Here is a 22271-nt window from a genome sequence, read left to right on the forward strand (position 1 = left end):
TATATGATGGAGTTTTACTAAGTAGTAAAGAAAGATGAAATCATGAAATTTGCAGGTAAATGGATGGAACTAGAAACTGTTATACTATATGAAGTAACACAGAGTCAGAAAAAAAAAATCTACGTATGTTCTCCCTCATATGTGGATCTTAGAACCAAATCCTGAGAAGTGAATATGTATCCAGACATAACTACAGGAACCAGGATAATAGAAAGGAACCAGGAAGGTAAAGTAAAAGAAAGAACCTGAAAGAGAAGAACAGTAGGAAACTGGTGTTAATAAGGGAGATATGGATAAAAATTGGGTTAGTATAAGGGAGGGGGGATGGAAGGGTATACAAGGAATCTAGGGGATAAAGGGAAAGAAGGCGCTCAAGAGAGGTAGGACCATAGGAGAAGGGTATTAGTAAGGGAGAAAGGGGGGAAATGGGGGCACCTTAAGTGGGAAAACCATGATGGAGGGGTGAGACAATATGAGAGATAAACAATAAATTATTAATCAATAATCAATCAATATTTTACATTACTCAGGGAAGTTAAAATTGCTCAACAAACACCAATATTCATTGTAATTTCAAACAATTTGTTCCTAATTTTGTATTGTCACAACCTACAACTGTTTCAGGGCCTTGTCCACTTGGGAACTGAATACATCAAGAATGTTAAGGATAGCAGCCAGCTTATGGAAACATCACCCTCCAGAAAATTTCACGGCAAACAACATCTTCCTCCAATACCTTGCCACCTCTCAGCGCAAGAAAGAAACTTCTGGAAACTAATGTTTATACTATGAGCATGGCTATAGAAACCCTGTTACTACAGGGAAAAATTTGAGCATTTTTAAGTACCTGTGATGTATCAGATCCTATCATGTACTCTGCAGAAATCAAAACAAGTAAAACCTAATTTCTACCTCAAGAACTGTGACTTCAAGAGAGAAAAGTGGGCAAACAAATCATAGTAAAACCGTGTAGTGAGAAGTGTGATACAGAAACATGTTGACTGGAAATGCTTAGGAGCAAGCAGGCATTGGGGAATGCTTCTTAAAGGAGGTTACAGCAAAAATTTGCCAGGGAAGACCAGAAACAGATGTGAAGGATGGCTGGTGGCAGCTGATCAGGTAACTGGAGTTGTTAGACTGTAATAGCAAAAAAATGCAAGAAGATCTGGTCTTGTACTCTTTGTTTACAGCTAAGGGAGAGTAGACAGTAGCCTGATTTCTCTGTGTCTCACTTTTCCTTTCTGCAAAATGGGACAATCAGCACAAGACAGATGTGAGAATTAAATGGGTAATACATGTAGAAAAGCTTAGCAAACTATAAAGTATTAAGCATTTTTGTTTCTTTTTTACTGAGACAGTTTTCCATCTGTTCTCTATTTTGTCCTAGTTTTATGATAAAGGAACAAAAGGCTGTACAAATAACATGAAGAAAATGATCCAAATAGAATAGCAGTAATTGCTGACTCTGCCTGGGGTTACCTCTGCACATGAATTATCTATTGTGCAGGAAATGACTTGCAGATGCCAGGACTAACCTTCGAAGCTTTGCCCTTCCTCACACATTTCACATGGAAGATAAAGGAGAGCTGCTTCCCAAGGGAAACATAACACAGAGCAAGTGGGAAGAATACTACGAATTTTGTTCAAGATGATAAAGATAGTTACTTTAGCAGTTCATCCCAGACCCCAGCAGTGGTAAACTCTAGGGGATTTGTGTATAGTTGTAATCTTTGTGTTAAAAAAAAGTTATAGGGACTGGAGAGGTGGCTCAGCTGTTAAGAACACTGGCTGCTCTTACAGAGGATCCGGGTTCAAGTCCCAACGCCCACATGGAGGCTAATAACCATCCATTACTCCAGATCCAGGAGGCCCAATGCCCTCATTTGACTTCCAAGATCATTGCATGACCCCTAAAATAAAAATAATAAATAAAAAAGAAAGTTGTAAATAAGTTGTAGATTTTAACCAAAAATAAATGAATACACACACACACACACACACACACACACACAACTTGTTTAATTTGCTTTTTTTTGTACTAAAAAAAAACCATAAAATAAGGCTCACCATCTTGAGAAACACTGAAGTTCTGTTTTTTCCTGTCTCCATAAAGCTCAAAGAACCTATGTTGTGCTGTTTGTCTAACAGGGGATGTTCGGTATCAAATTCCAACTCATCTATCAAGGCCCTAGTCTACTGTAGCATCATTTTAAAAATAGACACATAGAAAATACTGGCTCAAGACCTGAGTCACTGAAGGTAGGGAGCGTGCCTTCTGTCACCTGGGGTATGAGCAGTTCCAAGAGATTGCTCCAAGAGAAGAGGCCTAGGAAAGTGCTGTCGCTGGGAAAACCCACAGGGGAGTGGACTACAAAGTGGTTGAAGTCCTTTTGACAAACATGGCAATGAATTTCCAGGAGTGTCTCGGGGCTCTCATGTTTTCACAGGTAGTGTGTAAAAAGACAAAAAATTAATGTGACTTAATTCCATTTCATATAAGCTTAAAAATAATTAAGTAAATGTAGAAATGAAAAGGAATATAGTGAAGTCATGAAACCCAAATACACTAACAGTATTCTCTCCATTTGGAGTTACAGCTATGCTGTGTTAAGATAAATACATTAAATGATGTAAAATTATAACCTATAATTTTCACTTAAAAGAATTTGTGTAGTTTTATTAGAAAATTCACTTGTGACTAATTATTTTAAATTAAATATATCTCTAATTCTGTAAGAATGTTTTTATAAACTAATTTTTTTCACATTTGACTTTATTTTCAATCTTCTGTGATTTGAGTGTTTTTACTTTAATCAGTTAAATATTGCAACCAAAGACATAAGGAAATTAGTGAACATTTTCATTATTTCTTTTCTAAACTCTTCATGATTGAGTTTTTTGCCTGTATTTCTTGAGTTAATGAGAGAGAAGAGTTGGAGAGAAGAAGACATCTCTGATTTCTCTAAACTGATCTGCTGTGCCTTGTAGCCATACCAGTCGTTTTGAAGAACTCACAGTCATACCATTTTAGCTCCAACTTTATGATCACACCCTCTACTTTCAGTCAGTTATTTGGTCCCTTAAAACTATTTGTATCTTACCATAACTGGAATGTTAATGCCATTTTGTGTCATTTTGTACACTTCTATTTGACCACCTTCTTGACTTTACCTAGACATAGGTCTTTGGTAGCCATTTTGATCAATGTGTTCCTTACATAAGGTAACTGATCAGAACAGTTCCAAGAGACAATTGGTCCCTCTTAGTGTGACAACTTCCACAACACATAAACTTAAAATCCCTGGAATGACCATGTTTTTTTCACAGTGTAGACCCAAGAGCAGAAAAAAAACCCTGTATAAAGGAAGAAGGATGAAGAGTCATGGTAAGCTTCCCATATGTCCTGTCTTCAGCTCCACTTGCCTCCTTACACCGGGGCCAGTGATATAGCTCTGGATATCCCCCAGAACTAAGGTTTATCTATTTCTGCCATTTATATCTTTAAGAGTATTTACTACTGCACATTCATACAAAGTAAAGCTTTATGTCTAAGAGTGTTGCAAATCTAAAGCTAGTTGAACAGCACAACCATTAGAAAGTAAAGAATGCCACTATGATTTCATCCATTATATGAAATCATCTGACATCCCAGAACAATGCAGGCTAAGAAGGATGATTTGCATAAAGTGTTGAATGTTTGGGGAAAGAGCAGAAATTGAAAACTGCAGAAGAAAGTCACTATCTCAGCAGCAGGCAATTTATTTCTTCCACCTGTTGCACAATTCCTCCTACCTTTCCTCACCACTGCGTCTCCTGTCAGTTAGTGGCTCTTCTGATAACCAGGTACGTAAAAGCTGGGGACGGGGACAGTAACTTTGTGGTGGACATGCAGAAGACAACCTGAGAGTAGGTGGAAACTGGCTACAAGTTTCAGAAAAGAAATGTTTTGTTTTGTTTTGTTTTTGCTTACAATGATACAAATGACACTAAGTGGCACACTGTCTGTGGCACAGGGTAAGTCACTGAGTGTACTTGAAATGTGGAAAACATGTGAACAGACAGGAGCATCTAGCCACTGCAGTGACAACCAAACTGCTCTGAGCTGACAAACCACAGGTTGGCCTTTTCAACTGCTTGTAGACACAAGCATCTAGAGAAAGGTTCAAATGAATTAAAAATTTCTCCTTGTTTTTTAATCATATTAAAATAGGGGCTGGAGAAATGGCTCAGTGGTTAAGAGCACTGGTTGCTCTTTCAGAGGACCCAGGTTCAATTCCCAGCACCCACAATGGCGGCTAACAACCACCTGTAACTCCAGTTCCAAGGGACCCAGTGCCCTTTTTTGGCCTCTGTGGGTATTGCAGGAACAGGTGCATTTGCATACTTGAGGGAAAAGGTTTCATACATATTAAATAAAAATAAATCATGTTAAAATAAACCTTGTTATTTTAGCAAGCTATCTAATGCTTAATAAATTACAGGTGATTTTGTGTGTGTGTGTGTGTGTGTGTGTGTGTGTGTGTGTGAGAGAGAGAGAGAGAGAGAGAGAGAGAGAGAGAGAGAGAGAGTGAGAATCCCATCTTTAGAATCCCATTCTTCTGATTCATTCACGGCAGTGAAGCATGTAGATGCTGAAAACTGTAGAATTAAAATTTGCTCATTGGGCATGAGCAAGTTACAGCATATGGCCGTGTTGATCCTTAGGAAATGATAGCTAGTAATTATAACTAATTAATCTCAATAGCTTATAATGCTATCCAGAATAATTAAAAAGGAAACATAAAATCAACAATAATGTTAAAGTATATATTTAGATTTTTATGTACAATATCCTTACAAAAATTAATTCTGATGGAAAAAATGTTAACTAGAAAACTGAAACTAGCTTAAAATATAGAACATTCTTTATGGAGGATCTCTTTTCCTTTTTCAGAAATGATTGCTTAATTCTTGAGTATTACAAAAACTGTTTCAAGGAAAACTTAAGAGTATAAGAAGAAAATTTAAATTACTGAAATTCTATCATAATATTTATCAATTGATACTATTTATGTGATTATCTTTCTGGACTTGTTGGCCTGATAGTTTGAGGACCAGGAGTATAGACATTATTCCATGGAAATTTTTAAATCTTGGGCTTCACCTCAGACCTGCTGAGTCAGAATACACATTTTATTACAATGCGTCAGACAATTTGGTGTGTACTAAAATTGAGAACTACCATGCCGGTTCTTGTAGGTAGTCCTTTAGTTTGTTTGGCAAAAATGTTTGTGGTGGTTTGAATGAGAAATGTTCCCCATGGAACATCTTGGACATTTTTGTCCCCAGTTGGTGGTACTATTTTGGGAGGTCGTGGAACCTCGGAGGTGTGGCCTTGGTGGAGGAAGTATGTTACTAGGGGTGGACTTTGAGAGCTCACAGCCTTGACCCACTTCCAACTTGCTCACTCTGCTTCATTTTGCTGTTGAAGATGTGAGCTCTCAAGTTCCTGCTCACACTGCCATGTCCAGCACTTGCTACCATGCTTCCCTGTCATGATGGACTCTGGAACTGCAAGCCAAAATAAACTCTCTCTTCTATAAGTTGCCTCTGATTGTGGTGTTTTGTCACAACAACAGAATAGTAACCAACATAATGTTGAACCAGAATTTTTAGAACAGTTTTATAATAATTCATATAGTGAATAATGCATCCTTTAGAAAGTTTGTAATTCAGTGCCTTCATAGATGCACACAGCAGCATGAACACTGCTACTCTCATTATCACAATAGTTTCCTTGGAACATTGTCAGCAAACTCCCCTAAACCCAGACCCATCAGTAGTCATCTCCCACTCTTCCTATCCCCAAGGCCTTGTCAATTATTAATATATTTTCTATTTCTAAAGATTTTCCCATTTTGCAAACCATACAAATAGAATTGAATAATATATAGGTTTTTGTGTCTGGTTTCTTTTACCAGCAAAACATTTCTTAATATTCATCCATGTTGCAGCCTATTTTGAATTTCATTTATTTCTGTTACTAATAAATATATCCGTTTACTGAGCAACTGATGTCCATCACTTTTTCACTTTTGGGTTATTATGAGCCTTCATGTATAAATTTTCTTTGTGGATGTTTTCAATTAGCACACTTAGGAATTCGTAGCTCTATGTTTAATTGTTTAAGGAACTTCCAGACTATTTTACACAGAGCTTCATCATCTTATATCATCACCAACAGTGTATGAGAGTTGTGATTTCTGTACACCCATTACATCACTTGTTATCATCTGCCTTTGTAATTACAGCCATCCAAGTGGATATGAGGTCACATATCGTTGTGGTTTTGCTTTCTATTTCATTAATGATGCTATATATCCTTTTGTGTGTTTGTTGGCCATTTATATATCTGGAAAAATGTCTACTATCGTCTGCTTATTTTTACATTGTAATGCTTATCTTTTCATTGTTAATTTGAAAGAAAAAAATTTTATTTATTATTTTTATTTTGTGTATGTATGTTTTGCCTGCATGTATGTAAGTGCATCACACACATGCAATGCCCACGGAGGCAGTTACAGATGGTTGTTAGTCACCATGTGGGAACTGAACCTGGGTCTTCTGTAAAAGCAGCCAGTGCTCTAAACTGCTAAGCCATCTCTCCAGCCCATGAAGAAATCTTTTATACACTCTGCAGAGTAGACCCTTTTATGGTATTCTCTCCCATTCTCATTTGTCATTTCTCATTCTCATTTGTCTCTTCATTTTCTTGCTACTCTTCCTTTCTTTTCTTACTTTTCTATTTTTTAGCCTTTGTGGAAGGCTAGCATGGCATTTTTCTCCTGCAGAACTTTGAATATAACATCCATTGCCCCCTGGCCCTTATAGTTCCTAAAGCAAAGACAGTTGTATGTCTTACTAGAGAGCCCTCATATATGATGAGGAGACTTCTCTTGAGAATGTTAAGACACTTTTGTCTTTCAGTAATCTGTCTGTGTGTTGCCTAGGTGTGGAGTTATGAATTTATCCTTTTTGTGCTTTTTGTATCTTTAGATCCATGTTTTTTATCGGTTTTGGAAAGATTTTGGTCAGTATTTTTTTAAACACTCTTCTGTTCCTTTCTCCCTTTCCTTACCTCTCTCATTGTATATACTCGATGATATTTCTAAGTGTCTGAGATCCTGCTAATTTTATTTATTTTTACTGACAAGCTCTGCATGTATATTGCAGCACATCTACGATGCTCCAGCACTTTCCAGCTCTGCCTTAATGTCTTCATTTCCTGCTTAAGCAGAGACTCAAGATCACTCAGAGGTGAGAAAATAGAACAGCCTCTGGTAATTCCTGAGCATGAACACAACGTGGGCCAGGTACATGACTTTCTAGATTTTCAGGAGTATAGAAGAGTTTTTTCTAAAACCCTTGACATTTTTCTCATATCTTGCTATTAAGTGTTCAGTCAAGCCCTTGTGTTCCTTAACAATTATTGCACTTTCAGGAAACTGTGATATTAAATAATAATTAAATTATTGCTTTCAGTAAACTTTCCAATACAGTCTTCTTCCTAGAGTAAGTACCAAGTATGATCAAATTATAACAAGCTCTGTGGGTGGGAGTTTTCTGGAGAGTTCCAGCAGCTGTTGTGTACTTTTTTCATGATTACCTCAGTTGTGAGTCTTCTAGTTTTTAAAACTACCATACAGCTGAACAGAGAGAGAGAGAGAGAGAGAGAGAGAGAGAGAGAGAGAGAGAGAGAGAAAGAGAGGGAGAGAGAGGTAAAAATGCCACAATGCTCACTGTTTCTCTATATTCAGTTTTTTTAAAATTGATATTTCTCAGATTTTAATACCTTTTACCAGTGTTTTTATTGCTTTTATGAAGAAGCAATTTGGGAAAGTCCTTATTCACCATTCTGGAGATGCTTCCTTCCTTCAGACCTTGAAACATGACTGCTAAAAACTTCTGTACTAAATGAACAGTGTGGCACTGGATTCAGTCATCTTTTATTTAGAACCATGTAGCATAATATAGATAAGTAAGTGCAGTGACCCTCATGCATCCTAGCACTATGCAGGACTCAGTCTACTTCTTGAATGAGTGAATGAATGAATGAATGAGTAAATGATGAGTAAGGTATATATCAGTGATGAATATCCATGCTCTCAGGAGATCAGGTGTCACCCAAAGAGGCAGGCTGGCTGCCTACCAAGATGCCTTCTAGAAAGGCAGTCATTATCTCGGCAATTTTATTCTGGTGCCAAGTCTGGCCTTAAGCTTTGCAGATTCAGCTGAAACCCATCTGTCAGTGCCTAAGTGGGGCCATATCTCTGGGACAGCATCTCATTAACCCAGACCATACAGATCAGAACGCCAACTTATTAATTTACAATAAGAACTCAAAATTCCGTAAGAATCATAATCATGGTATCAGCAGGTCTACTGTACTTTCTCCCTGTAGGAAATCTTGTAAGACAAAAACTTTTGAGAATTTTCCAGGGAAAACACAGAAGCTGAATAACAAGATTTGCTACAAACAGACCTTTAAATAAAAGACAACAGACTGGAGAGGTGGCTCATAAGTTAAGAGCAGAGGACCTGGGTTTAATTCCTACCTCCCACATGGTGCCTAACAATCATGTCCATAACTCCAGTACCAGGGGAATCAAGCACTCTCTTCTGACCTCTGTGGGGATTGCACAACACAGGTGTACTTACATACATGCAGGCAATGTACTCATACATATAAAGTAATAATAAATAAAATATTTTTTAAAATAAATAAAATAAAAACATAAATAAAAGAAAAATGATAATAAAGGGCACGAAGTTGGGTAGGAGACAGTAAGGTAGAGGTAGAAATGGGGAAAGGGGTCTGACTATGGTCAAAATACACTGTATGAAACTCTCAAATCAATAAAAATATAATTTTTAATTTTTACAATATCCTTTTATTTTATTATGTTTTTATTCTAAAGAGAATCCATTTTAATGCATTTTTTCCAGAAATAACTTGAAGCAGGTTACATAAAAAACATATACAATGAAGTTTAAGGGGGATAAATAGGAATAAGAAATCAAAGACCAAAGGATTTGCCAACATGGGGTCAACTTTGGTGGAATAATGAAGGTTTCCATTAGCTTTGTTCTTTTTCTTTTTTTTTTCCTTGAAACTCCTAATGAGTTTATTGGGCTTGCTAATGTGAATAGGGTGGGTTTTTTAAAAAGAAGAGTGGGTGTCCCCCTCCCATTTATGGCTGTGCTGGAAAGTTAACACTTCCCAACAGTCGCACAAAATGGCAAGAGAGGTACCTCATGGAGTTCTCGGCTTATATAACCTTATTCCCTCACCCACATGAAGCTAAGATCAACTTATTGGGTGGGAGGGGTGACTGACTCCCCCATTGACTCCTTGAGGAGCATGGGAAGGAGGTATGACTATAGCTTGCTGGCATAGTGTGACTATAGTTTGGAGGACACTTCCAGGTAACACTCCACCCCTTCCTCTGGTTCTCACATTCTTTCTGCCAACCTCTTCCAACAAAGTTCCTGAGTCTTGGAGGGGGTGGTAGGTGTAGGATGATTTTCCTCCCACTGTGGTAAGGCACTGAACTTTCAGGTCTCTGTATCAGCTGTTTTGCATGGGCTGTTGGCCCATTTCAGTGGAATTCCATCTACTGTAAAAACACAAACAGCAAGAAACAAGAACTTCTAAACAGTGACAGCTATAATAGCTTAACCTATGGGCATAAACACAAATGCTTAGGTGGTACATTAGCAGGTGCATCACATCCATCTAACAAAACAATTGCAGTGGCTTCCCACTGGGGCCTATATCCTCCCCTGCCACAGGGGCTTGGCCTGGTCTACAGTACCAGATGTTTGATTCACCTTTCGATTGGCATTACGTCCAATCAAAAATTTGTTGGTCGTACATATACTAGAGGTGCCACTTTTGCACCACCAGGAACATCTTGTTTAGCATGTTGATATTGCAGCACACAGGGTCCATCATTGAGAAGAATTATAGGGGATAGTTTTCCCCCAGCCATCTGCAATTCACCTTCTGGCACTATGACAGCCATCCATCTAGTGGCAGGGAGTTTCCAGCTTAGTCCAAGCTTAATTTCTCACTTTCCTGCACTCACATCATGTGGTGTCTTCAGCAATAGGGAGGGATATGCAAAGAACTATGGGAATAAAAGGGAAAAATATTCTCCTGATACACAGTTTAAAAACAAAACAAAGCAAAACAAAACAAAAAAATATTTAACACAGACAGAACCATTCAGAGATGGAAGAAAGCCATACCAGAAGCCATATGGTTATTAAATGAAAATCCCAGTGCCAGATGTGGGTCACCCTCCTAAGAGTGTTGGCCAGAGGAGCACTAGAGGTCCCCAAAACAATAAAGGCCATTGCCAATAATGTTGGTTGTCACTGGAAGCAGACAATAAAAATATTTTAAATTGCTATAAAATTCACATTTCCTGTATTCTTGGGATACTAAGGCCCAATAATCTACCAAGATCTTAATTTCTACATGTTTCTGTTGATTAAGGGCCTAGAAACAGTGTAAAGATTATCTGACCACTCAAAGGCTTTGCACCTGGAGGAAGGAGGATGTGGCGGCAACAGAAAGAATGAGCCTCTTCTTTGTGTATTCTTTTTGTCCACTTTCAGCTTTTTGGGGGGAGAGAGATCCTCATTAAAAGCTAAGCAGATATGGCCTCAACTGTAAAGAGAGGAGAGCTGGTGCTTACTATCAAAACAAGCCAGAATGACCTGAGAAGACACAGTTTCCTTGGGGCTTAGAAGAGGGCAGGTACTTGGAGAGTAGGTTCTCAAGAGGTCTACAGTCTCCCTTTGAGATAACTGGGGATTCAGTACCTGTATGCTCAGACATGTCAAGGTTTCAAATGGATCACTCCAGCTATGAGAGCGAAGGTCAAGGCAGACTAAAGAACAGAGGTCTAACTTTTTTTTTAAACCACAACCTTTCTATTTCTTGTTCCTGAGACATGATGTTAACAATATTACAACATAAGACAGTACAACTTTAAAAGTCCCACAGTCCTTGAAAATTCCAAACACTTCTTCTGGGCTCCAAAGGGTTTTGGCAGCTCCACTTCTCTGACTCTGTTTTCCACAGCACACACAGCTCGTTTCATAGACCCAGGCCAGCTCCATCCACACCTACTGCTTGCTGGTCATCCCATGGTCCCAGCATCTCCAAAAATCCAGGGTCATGTGTGAGATTTTTCAATATAAACATGAGTAAGCTTTTATTTCTCAATGCCTCCTTATCTCTAGTGATGACTTCTCCCCTCGGCAGGAGATGTAGATGGATCTTATCAGAGTTTTCTTTGGTAATGCTCTTATTTAAATGATGTTTTTGGACAGCCTCTTTTGATATGGGCACTTTGAAATCTTTGGCTTCAAACTTATCAAATCAACTTTATAGATAGCTGCTTTCACTGAGTCATCTCAGTATTGGGACCATCTTTCACCTCTACCACTTACTTTGTTTTTACTGTGTGTTAAACAAACTACATGACATTTTGTGTCCACATAACTTGTTAAGGTACTCTGTATCCTATTCTTTTTTTGTTTCCTTATAATAGCCTTCTAACTCCCTTTAATTCTGAAATCTTTTATTTTATCTCCCCCAATATCTGGAATTAGTAACATTTTCTGACATGTCTATTCACAGAAATTTTGTTCCCAACTTTAACATTGTCTAATAGTTGTTATTTAATTTCTTCCATCAATATTGCTATCCTCTAACTTATTCTCTCCAACCTCTTTGCCCCAATTATTCAAAATGTTTTTTATACCTGTGCAGATTGCAAATAAAGCAAAGTTGGGTAACTAATAGGCCGGTGCACCAAGCTTCCAGGTTTCACAAGATAATAGTCTCTTGAGTGCTAAAAGGCCATTGTTAAAAGTTTGATAGCTGATGATAAGGTTTGAAAATATTTCCATGAAGCATACAAAAACAAAACTCTATTGACCATCAAGATTCTAAAACAACCTATAATGAGGGTTCATAAAACCCTCTCCACTCCCCCTGATAACAAGACAAGGGAGAACAATATACAACTGCTTTCTCATTGATTTGTAGCCCCATTCCCCATCCTCCTCCTACCCCTTCCTCTTTTTTTTTCTTTCTTTTTAAGAAAGGACAATTTCTATAATCTTATCTTTAGACTTTAAGTACCATTAAAAAGAGTTTCAAACTTGGAGCAAGGCCCTTATTATCTAGAAATCAAGTGAATTAAAAAACATTGCTCCCTAGGAAAGAAGACTGTTTCCTTTATTGAAAGAGAAGCCAGGTGCTGTGTACTCAATCAATGAATGCTAATGAAATGCTAATGTCCTTGAGCAAAAATTGTTAATCTAACAATGTCAAAATGCAGGTCCGTCTAGATATCTGGTTTAAGGAAATACGCTCAGAGAGGCCAAATTAAGGTGTACTTTGCTAAAAAACTAAGTTTCACGGTGATTAACAAGGTTAAGCTAATATTTAAGGTGAATAAGAAGTCATGAATTTGTGCAGGACACTGACATTCCATGTGGTTCAAGACATTATACCTGTAGTACCTGAAGTCTCCACATCAGAGTGAAAATGTAACACAGGAGTCTCCCCAAGTACTGACACTAAAATATAAGTAAATCACAGGAGGAAAAAGGGGGAGGAAAGGTAACAGATATTAAGTGACTACTAGGAATTTTCATGCATATGACACAAAACTCTCATGAAGGCTCATGGTTAGTGTCATTAATACGAGTTATTAATGGCATTGTGGTGGATAGAGAATGCAATACCTACATCTGAACCTTGCTGTGCCTCCATGTCTTCATTTATGAAAGGGAGTTCCCCAACTAACCATGGGGTTACATCCAGATTAACCATTACAAGTTGAAAATACTACAAATAGAAAGTGAATTTAAATACCAAACCTCCAGAATACAGTTGCTTGGGGATGTGAATGACCTACTGGGTCCCCAGCAAAGCCCAGATCCCTGAATGCTACTCAGAGAGGGGAGAGGGGAACAAAATACTCCTGACCTTCACATAACTTTCTTCCCCCCAAGACTGATTCAAATTATGAATGTTTGTATGTCTATGCTTATATTTGGCTATTTTAAATCAGATTAACGCCTCTCATCATTTTGGTGCATCTGTTTCAATGTAAACTGCAATATTTCACCCCAAATGAGACTTTCAATGAAAGAAACAATTATTTCACAATAATCGGGGGAAATATGGTTTGTTCTTATATTGCCATGAATTTGGTGATCAAGAGGCCCCAGGGCATGTGCCCCTCTAGCCTGTCCATTGTATAATGTGTCAGAAACTGCATGCCAGCAAACTAATTAGTGACAAGTACAGCTGAGGAAGTGAGGAAGTTCTTGAGATTTGAAAACCTGAAAAGCATCTATGGCTAGCCAGTTAGGAACAGGTGTTATGTCATTTGGTTACAAACTCCCACTGGTGAGGAGCCCAGCAGTTTACAGTCACCCCTCATCTCCTATCCTGAATTAGCCTCCTGGGAAGACGATTGTTTAAAACAGGACTCATTAAACTTTTTCCACTTGTGATCCCTTTTTGCCTGAGAAACTTTTATACTACACTGTATATGAAATACATGCAAAGATCAAGTATTTTATAATAAATTATTTAAAATTTTATTTTAAAACAATTCTTTGATATACATATAATTTTACTGCTCATTAAGTATTAATGAGATGAATGTGCCTGTTTATTTTTACATAAAGAACTAAATCTTGGCTGAATATTTGGTACTGCAGAATGCAGAACATCTTCAACATTTTTCAAGGTTGATCAATAGTATGATTTTATAATCATGAATGCTGAGAATAACACTTTGTGTGATTATGTATTACAAAATGACAGAAGTATGTTCAGGGCCATTTCAGAAATTTTTGGAAATCCTGTCCTTATTCTAAGCAAAATTCATTTAACAAATTTTTATGAGACTTGAGACAGTAACTCAAATAGCAATTTTAAAAATCAAACATTCTAACACAATGCAATTCGAAGATATATTAGTTTATACATGCTAAAGATAACTATGAAAATATTAAACATCTTTGTTTTCCACAATTAAACTATATGTTTCTATAAGAGCAGAAAACTATGTGTGTATAATAAAATCACTGCAATTAATACAATAAACTCAGATCTAAGCAGAAGCGCTTTAGGTAGAGTTGCTTGAATTGCATGGTATGACGGCATACGTGTGCAAAAGACCCCATGTTTAGAACAAAAGCAGCAATGAACTCCTGAGATGCAGCACAGGAGAGCACTGTCACAAATGCCTTGGATTTGTGACATGTTCCATTTGGAATCAAGTTGTGGCAGTGTCATGTTCAGAAACTATACTATTGCAAGTTTTTCACAAGCCTCACATTAATATGGAGTGGCAACCTGTAGTTTAAGAGGGTAGACCTCAGGACAAGAGTCTATACCTTCCAATTAGCTAGCTTATCACAATACAGTGCTTTCTCTACTACTGTTTTCCTTGTCAATAAATTGACTTCTGTCCCATAGTGAGAAGACCTACCATGTGAACGCTAAGAGAAGGAATCAAAACAAAACACAAAGCAATGAGTTATATATGGGACAGAAGGGATTATTTATATTACAAAGGGTACCCTGCACAAGAAAGAGAGGGTCATTATTGATATTTACATATAGAATAGCATTATGTGGGAGTATGAAAAAAGAAAACTTGAACAACATAAGGCAAAGATGCTAGGTGCACAATAACAGTAGGAGACATTTTTGAGTCAATCTGTTTAATTCCTGTTCATTGATACAGCATCCTGCTGAATTCTGATACTCAACTCAGTTTGTATTTTTGTCAGCATGTACAGAAATAGCACCCACTTTATTTACAGTCCTAAGTGAATTCAATCATAAGTGAAAAAAATCATAAGTGATTGTCAGGTTTCAATCTTGTCATACTTTGTGTTCTGTTTTGTGCAGTCTTTTGATCTTTCCTTTCTAGTCTATCTTTTGTAACATGGATTGTATTTTATTCTTCTATACATTTAAAAAACATTTTTGGGCAGGACTGGAGAGATAGCTGCACGGTTAAGAACACTCGCTGCTTTTGCTAAGGACCCAGGTTCAGTTCCCAGCACCCATATGGCAGCTAACATCCATCTGTAACTCCAGTTCCAGGGGATCTCATGTCTTCTGGTCCTGCGGGCACCAGGCACATATGTTGTATGCTTCCATGCAGGCAAAACACTCATACACATAGATAAAATATATAAATTTGCTTCACGTTAATAAATAGATGTGAAAAACATTACCATTGAAATCTACCTGATGACTTTATATCCATGCTCAGGTGCCAAGGGTCTCAGAAAGTAACCAACTGTGACTAGTAATAATTAGATATATAGAGATATTAGAGATGCATGTGCAAACACCTAAGTATTAGTTGCATTAAAAATGAGTTTTTCTGTATGAAACAGTATATTTTTTAATGAAATGGAAATTAAATCTTTTTTTAAAAATCACTTTTGAGGATTGGAGAGATGACTCAGGTTAAGAGCACATACTGCTCTATCAGAGGACTGATATAATATTTAGACCACCTCCCTTATCTGCACACCTCTTATAGCCCCTTCCCACTGGATTTCATGTACTCTGTTATATATATTAAGGCCTATCCAGTCAACCCTTTGTCCCCAATGTCCTTCACTTCAATGTGGGCCCATCACTGGAGCTGGGTTAACCTATCTAGTGTCACACCCTTAAAGAAAACTGACTCATACTCTGCAGTCTCTTATTCTCTATATTTTGGTCAGTTGTGGCTGTCCATGTTCATCACCCTCTGTTGCATGAGTAAGCTTCACTGGTGAGAGTTGAGAGATGTATTAATATTCTCTCTACTCCCCGTTGTACTATGTTCCATGAGTTTTAGGTGTAGAGGTTTCACTGTAGATGTGCCACTTAAGGACCATTGCAGAAAAGGGAGCAGAAAGATTTTAAGAGCCTGAGGAGGTGCATGACCATAAAGAAACAGAGTCTCCGAGACTTCTGGGAACTTTCTCATATGAACTTACAGCAATGGTGATAGCATGCACAAGACCCATGTTATCACAATCAGACAAAAACCAGCAGGGCACCTGGGAGATGGGCAGGGGGAACTTAACTGAGGAACTACTGGCAGCTGATCACTGCTGCATGAAGGGGAGCTGGTCTTCCTTAAGGGAGTGATGCTACGGAGGCTGAACAGGCCCCAGTGGATGAACTCACACTAAAGGATATCTGGGTACACAAATTGGACTCAATAGACCTTAACATATATAACAGAATGCATAAAATCCTGTGACTGGGCTATGTGGGAGGTGCATATAGGGACAGGGGTTCTAAATATGAGTAAGATATATTATATGAAATGCACAAAACACTCAATAAAGAATATAGGTTGAAAAAAAGAAAGAAAACGGACTCTTCCTCTTCCAGCAGTTATCAGTTGCCAACAGTTCCTCAGCTTTCTTCCCTAGTTCTCCACTTCTGTGGTGGGATTTTGTCTGACTTGAGCTTACCTGGGACTTGTGCATGCTGTCACTATTATTGCGAGTTCATATGAGCAACTTTCCAATTGTCTGGAAAACTCCGTTTCCTTGTGATCATCTACTATCCCTGACTCTTAGTCTTTCCGTCTCCTCTTCCACAACGGTCCCTGAGCCTTAGGTGGCAGAAAATTTATACAGGTGTTCTATTCAGGGGTATTTATTCTCTGAACTTTGGTCAGTTGTGGCTTTCTGGATCAATCAACATTCAAGATTTTTAATCAACTTTATAAATGTAAACTAGCATTTATCTCCTCTCATAAGAATTACTTATTAGCAGTAAACAAGTTCATAACAGTTACAAATTAAGTCTATATGACCAATTTCAATGCTTACAATTCCTTTTATACCACCGATTCCACTTTCTTGTTTTCTCTTGTTTTTATTCATTTCTGTCTTGACTAGAGAATGCCTATAGGTAAAAATTTCAGTGTTGTTTATGAATCTAAGTCCTTCCAAATCTGAGGATGTCTTTCTGAATCCCTCAAGCATTTTGGACTTAAAAGTTTTTCATCATAAACCTCCCTTCAAAAATTCTGTGGACTCATGGCCCCCATATTATGAGAAGGTCTAAGGTTAATAAAACCCTTTCTTTGAAGACCATCCCCCACTCCTTACTGAATGTTTGCAAGAATTCTTCTTTACTCTTGAAATCCAAATATATTAAATAGGATATGTTTTGATGATGGCATTTTCATGAATTTTTACAGAAACATGGTGAAGTCTTTTAAACTGAAGTTTTGGGTCTGTCTTGAATATTGGGAAGGTGGGGGTTTTGTTTGTTTGTTTTCTATTTATATCTGTTTATATTGTTTCTACCATTTGCTGTATTATTCCCATTCTCCTTATCTAACATATAATTTTAAAGTAATAGTTGATATTTGCTATGGGCTAATCATGTGTTAGACACATGAATTATCTGAATGAATGAGATAATTCAAGATTATTGAATCTTGAGATTATTCATCTCAAGATGACTCTATGAGATAGGTTTTGTTATAGTCCCATTTCATAGTTGAGAAACTTGAGGCTGATAAAAGATACAATTAAGTGAACTATGTTGCACAATTCCAAGTGATATAGTAGTAGTGGAAAGTCAAAGTTTGATTTCTGAATACTCTTGAACATTAAGGTTTCTTATAAGAATATGGTATAGTCCATACTGAAACAGACTTTATGACACAAGACTATAATATAAAAAATCGGTCAAACTGGGTCTATACATGAAACCTTGCAGCTTCTTCTCAGATGATCTGGGGGATTCCTGACTTATTAGCTATTGTCTTAGATGCATTAATTGGTATACCCACAAGTAAGTTCATCATTCAATGTATCCTTTACAGTGCCCCATTTCTCAGGTGTTCTGTTCCTTACTGCCAAGGCTTTTTTAAAAAGAAGAACTTTACATTAATTCTATTAGATACATCATTATGTTTAAGAAACTTCTTTCTTGACCTCTTGGGATAAAAGGGGGAATGCATTTTAACGTTCAAGAAAGTCCCAGAAATAAAAATGCAGTTTTATAAACTTATAGGAGAAACTACCCATGATGACAATTAGTTTAATCTGTCTTAAACTGATTTTCACTGAGCAAGGTCCAGGAAGTGTGGACTCTTCCACCAGAATTACCTCTACTTCCCTGGGAGACTAATTTGTCAAGTTGACTCTGTTCAAGGTCTGATAATCAACCTGGATTTCCACACCTACTCTAGAAGTGGTCCTCGTTTGGCTAAAGATGCAGAGAATAGCCAGGATTGTGCATTCATGGAACTTGAATGTATTTCTTTCAGAACTTATACATTTATTAAATATAAATATGCTCACCTTATATGATTGGTTCCTGGCTTCAGAACTGACATGTAATACATTAGATAATATATATTGGGAGACAAGAATAGATTGAGTCTAAACAATAAAAGAAAAAAAATTAAACTGATTTTTTTATCTTGGGTTTTTTAATAAGGAAGCAAATCATAGACTGGGAGAAAACATTCCAGATCTCCTATATACCAAAGGATGGTATTAAGGATACAAGAGCTTCTATAGCAAACTCTTAAGCACATGAAAAGATACTCAACATCATCTTTAGTCCCAGGAAAATGCAAATTAAAAGAATGAGATAGCATTGTGCTGCCACTGAATGGCTATCATCAAAGGACAGACAATACCAAGTGTGTTCAAAGATGCAGGGAAAGTAGGACTCTTAAATTATTTGTAGAAATGTAAAGTTGTGCAGTCACTTTGGAAAACAATCTGGCAGTTTCTTGAAAGCTGAAAAAAAGCATGTGCCATATGACCAGTAAATTCTGCTCCTACATATTTACCCAAGAAATGTGAAAGCACATGTCAACACAAAGACCTGTACAATGATTGTCACATCAGTTTTATTCATAATAGCTAAAACCTGAAAAAAAATACATACCCACTGCAAATTGAATAAATATGGTACACCCATTCAAGGGACTACTACTCAGTAATGAAGAAAAATGAGCACAAGAAATTTGAAAAGCACACTTTACAGAAAAGGCCCCAAGACTACATACAGCATGTTTCATTTCTATGAAATTCTGGAAAAAGTAAACTAATATGTGACAGAAAATCAATCAGTGATTGCCTGGAGTTAATAGTGATGGGAGGCAAAGGGTCAGGAAGAGAAGTTTTAAGCATGCTACAACTATTCTATATCTTAATTATGATGGTGTCTATATTTTTCAAAATACTTTTCCAAACTCCATGATCTGTATGCATGAGATAAGTCTTCTTGAATATAAATTGTATCTCAATAGAGTTAATTTTAAAAAATGAAAAGGTGAAAGAAAGTGACAACAGAGAGAACTGAAGAAACCACAGGCAAATGAACTCCAGATTTCTAATCAAAAGGCTAATAAAAGCTATGCTTATGAAGAAGGCACAGGGAAACTTAGGAAGCATTATTAGTTTTTGAAATATGCAGATCTGCCCTTCCCAGGAGTTATGCAAGGCTGAGAAAGTTCTGTGATAATCTGAGGTAAAGAGGTAAGAAGCAAAGTAGTCACTGTTTTGCCAACTGTCATAGAAAACAGTGAGAGAGACCATTTATGTTAATTGACCCACTTTTTCAGAGGTGCAAGTAGATTCCTGTCTGTTCTCTAAACAACAAACCTGTCATTTCTTTAAGTCTGTTCTAAAGGAATCAAGATCACAATGAAAAGAGGCTTTTTCAAGCACTCAGTTTGAAATGCTCCTTTTCTTCAGCTCTTCCTTCCCGCTGCTGATTTGGGCCTTTATGATATATCCAAGTTTATGATAAAGAACTGGAGTCTACCTCCCTCCAAGTGTTGATTAAGCAAAAAGACAAACAAAAAAAAGGAAAAAAAAAAAGAAAAGAAAACTCATTTTAACTGGCGAGTGTGTTTTGCTACACCCTCCCCAGCTCTGTCATCTTCCTTGGGTCAGTTTAAACCAGACACTTATAGGGACAGCAAGTGAGTCAGCAAATTCTCTCCTCCCATCCTATCCCCTGATTAAATGAGACATAGAAAAGGCATAGAACTTTACAAGATGTCAGAGGGCATCCAGTCCTCTGCCATCCACACCAATGGGGATATTTTCAATCTTCCTACAGCCCTAACTGAGTTAGTTGGGAACTGGAAACTGTCCAGATATCTGGGAAAATGCAGCCAATTTGTAATGTTACCTTTTAGTCCTTACCAAGCAACATTTCCAACAAGAAAATTAAACTTCACCATCATCTCAATCATCAGAATTTAAAGTCATAACCCAGGAATTCTAGTACCAACAACGCTGACTTGCTTTGCAAAGCTCCTAGAAGTTTCAAAGAAAGAACTACATACTATACACTTCAGATGTATAAATATTATAGACAATGTGCTTCACCAATATATTCTGGAAAGGATAAGGAGGCGTGTAGCCAAGACTGTCCCCCTTTCTCAGGGAATGCAAACAAATCAACTTATTTTGCCTCTTGAGGTCTACCCCAAAATATATTTTGACAAAAACTTTCATAGAACTAAAATTCCTTGTCATGATCCAGGTTTTATAATCTCCTGCCATCCCATCTTATCACCATGAAAACCAACATTCCATTAAAATTAGAGAAGATATTATAGGAACAGGGAAATTTGCAATGTCACCCTTGCCCCTCCTGGGGAAATGAATGACCTCAGCTAGCATCCCCCTTCTTTGGGGTTCTTGACTTGATGTAAAATCTTTCTTAGGTTTTGTTCATTACAATTATCACTACTGAAAGTACTAAATTTTTACTTGCAGTTAGTGAGTCTTTCACAGTAAAATGTAAACTTCATGAGGACAGGCTGTCAATCTTGAGGATTACCATACCTCCCTCAACAACTTGAACAGAAACTTGCACATAAAAGTGTGTTGAATGGTTGAGTAAACTGCTGAATGAATGCCTTTGTGCTGTCCTGACATCCCACTACCAATGATCCTGTTCATGTTCTTCCCCACATCAAATACCAACAATTACATTTTTTTGACAGGCATGATTCTTACACAGCATCAAACAATAGTTCTAGAACTTTAATTTGCACAAGGATACATTGATATGTTTAAAGATGTAAATCCTTAGCCCAAATCTTAATAGAGTCAAATGTAATGGTATGTGGGTAGCACTCAAGAATCCAGACTTTTAGCAAGTAACCCATGTCATGTTGAAGCACTTAAGAGAATAGTGATGCAGAGAAAATGTGATGGTAAGACAGTCTGATCTATCTACTTTAAGTCAATTTTTCCAGACTACAGATGCCTGTGTTCCATTTTGGGAAAAACATAGCATAGTAATCTGTCCCGACTTATTCTTTCAGTAGCAGCCATACGAAATGTCAGTTGGATGAGTTTGGTAAAATTTTGTTCAAAATATTAAATATTTTAAACTATTTTAAAAGTTCATTTTGCTTCCTATTTGTTGACGAGCATGTGTTGTGACCCACTGTCCACTCAAATTCCAGGTCAAAAGAACTATGTCTCAAATATTTACTTATTGGGGAGATAATATGGTTTACAAATCTCTAGAAAAGAAAGTGCACTGCAATATTTCACAAACTTGAATCTACCACGCAAGTGTTTCTTTTAAAGTATTTCTTAGGAAAACTTTGGGAAATGTGTGTTTAAGCAGTGTTTTCCTAGTCAAAGACAGACTCAGTATTTTACTTGGATTAATTCATGTTTTAACCATTCATTGGATAATGTATAATAAAATCAGGAAAGAACATTTCCAAAAGTAAATGACCGAAGGACTCAGCAATCTGTAGGTTGTCCTTTACCTTACTACTTGTAAATTATCACACAAAGATATTTATAGCTACATCTTCTATAATATTTCAGAATGTACTACCTCCTTCCGATGCAGTAAGGAGTATCACTCCTGTTTTTCAAATGAGGTATCAGGACTGTGAGGAAGTCTCTTGCCTAAGATCTCACAGGCACTGCTCAGGGTCAGTCTCATTAGTACAGCTTGGATGTTAACCTCTTGACCTTTGGTCTTAAAGTCCAGAACTTTAACCACTGGACATAGCCTTTTCAGTGTATTAAAAAGCATTCCAGCTGGGCATGGTGGTACACACCTTTAATCCCAGCACTTGGGAGGCAGAGGCAGGCAGATATTTGTGAATTCGAGGCCAGCCTGGTCTACATAGTGAGTTCCAGGACAGCTG

At 37.3% G+C, this 22271-nt stretch overlaps 1 protein-coding gene across 2 annotated transcripts in view; it reads right to left on the reverse strand.

The window, feature by feature from the left end:
- Nucleotides 1-22271, reverse strand: part of Lhfpl3 (LHFPL tetraspan subfamily member 3) — a 641410-nt gene that overhangs the window by 567706 nt on the left and 51433 nt on the right. The gene's annotated exons all lie outside the window — the stretch shown is intronic.

This window comes from Nannospalax galili, unplaced genomic scaffold (genome assembly GCF_000622305.1).
Source record: "Nannospalax galili isolate Female #2095 unplaced genomic scaffold, S.galili_v1.0 scaffold312, whole genome shotgun sequence".
Taxonomy (NCBI): domain Eukaryota; kingdom Metazoa; phylum Chordata; class Mammalia; order Rodentia; family Spalacidae; genus Nannospalax; species Nannospalax galili.